Below are 2,057 nucleotides of genomic sequence, written 5' to 3'. Positions count from 1 at the left end.
TGGGCGGTACGAGTGTGCGTGCGTACGTGTGCACGTAGGCACGTACGCGCGCACATTGGGCGGCCGTTGTGGAGCCGGGCTGCGGGGCTGCGTGGGGAAGGGTGGCTGCTGTGGCGCTGTCCCGGCTGGCGGGGGCGGGGGGCGGCGCAGTCGCCGGCGTGGGACGGCGCCGGGGCCGTTCGTCGGGGAGCCTTGTGAGGGGCGCCGGCCGTCCCGTGGCAGCCCGGGCCTGGTCGCTGAGGAGGCACCGGGGCCGGTTGGGGCTTGGGGTCGCGGTTCTCCAGCCGGTTGCAGTAGCCGCCCGACGCCGCAGCTGTACGCGGCGGGGTAGGGGAGACGGGGGAAAAGACCACCTGCTTTGGGTGATTGCGTAGAACTGACGAGTGCAGCTGCTTTCAGCGTGCTTACACGCTGTTAGAGCTACCTTTGCAAAATTCAGAAAGCAAGACCAGAGCGATTCATACGTTAAAAGATGAGATGGAGTTTGTGTTATTCTTCCTATCAAAGCATTTAGGATTCAGTGAATGCTCTGAAAAGCAGCGTTTTAAATTTCAATTTACTAAACTCTCGTTAAGAAAGACCAGAAAAGACACAGCCCACTGAATCTTCCGTTATCTATAATTTTGCCAGCCCTTTTGGGTAAAACAGTGCCCAGTTCACAACTAGCCTGGGTTTTGTCTGCACAAGCACGCTACTAGAGAGTGTCCAGAGGAGGTCCATGGTGAAGGGTTTAAAGGAGATTCCATGTCTGGAGGAGACTGAGGGCAGACATCATCGCGGTCTGCAGCTTCCTCACCAGGGGAGGAGGAGGAGGGGCAGGCGCTGATCTCTTCTCTCTGGCGACCAGTGACAGGACCCGAGGGAATGGCAGGAAGATGCGCCAGGGGAGGGTTAGGTTGGGTATCGGGAAAAGGTTCTTCCCCCAGAGGGTGGTGGAGCACTGGAACAGGCTCCCCAGGGAGGCACTCACGGCGCCAAGCCTGACAATATTCAAGAAGCACTTGGACAACACCTCAGACACGTGGTGTGAATTTGGGGCTGTCCTGCGCAGTGAGGCAGGAGTTGGGCTCGATGATCCTTTCAGGTCCCTTCCAACTGAGGACATTATATGGTTCACTGCAGCGTCTGCACTATGCGGATGCTCCCCAGCTGCAGTAACTCGCTGCTGACAGCTTGTGCTCCATAAGTTGTGTCAGTTACTTTGTGAAATACATGTGGAAATGTGAGATGTATTGTGCCCACCACAAGGCGAGTTTCTAGCGTGTCTCTTGGCTGTTGTGAACATGCATGATGGATGGCTGCTCTGGCCTACAGCCTCTCAAAGCGTGGAGGAAAGACCCGGCGCCAGTGTAGCAGGGGCACACCAGACAGACACATGGGTGAATTTAGCTGACACTGCTGATATATTCACATCGTCATCTCTGAGGCACACTACCTGTCTTGATTATAAACATATTTCATGGCAGGAAATGACTTACAATGCATAGACCGTCATGGATATGATGGGTTGAAATATGCAAGTTGTCAGTAATCAGCTCCTCGGTGGCATGCATTATAGATTGCAGCCTTCAGAGGCAATGAATTTGTAGGTTTTATTTGGGCATGTTTTGCGTAGCCATTAATAATGTACGTTGTTTATTAAGAACTAAATTATTGTCATAAACCACAATGTAGGAGCTCACTTATGTATGCTAGAGGTAGTGTATTGCATAAATAGCCTGAGCTGCTGGCAGTGAAGCATACCAGAGCAGGCTTTGTCAGAATCTGACTAATTGACTGTGCTGTTCATTAACAGCATAATGAGTATCCTCTTATTTATTCTGAAGCTCAGTGAAGTTATTCAAAGCAAGCACGTGACTGCTATAGTCAGCAGTTACATTTGACCAATGAATATTCAGACCATGACCTTTCAGCTATTACTTAACCGTGTTTGTAGATTGTCTTTTAAAACAAAGGAGATGACATCGCTATTACTGTTTACATACATGTAAAATAAGACATAATTGGCTGCTTCTTAGATACAGGAGATGGCAGTATTGTGCATTTTACAACTGAGG

This window comes from Phalacrocorax aristotelis, chromosome 1 (assembly GCF_949628215.1).
Source record: "Phalacrocorax aristotelis chromosome 1, bGulAri2.1, whole genome shotgun sequence".
In the NCBI taxonomy this organism is placed as follows: Eukaryota; Metazoa; Chordata; class Aves; order Suliformes; family Phalacrocoracidae; genus Phalacrocorax; species Phalacrocorax aristotelis.
This window is presented reverse-complemented; position numbering follows the sequence as displayed.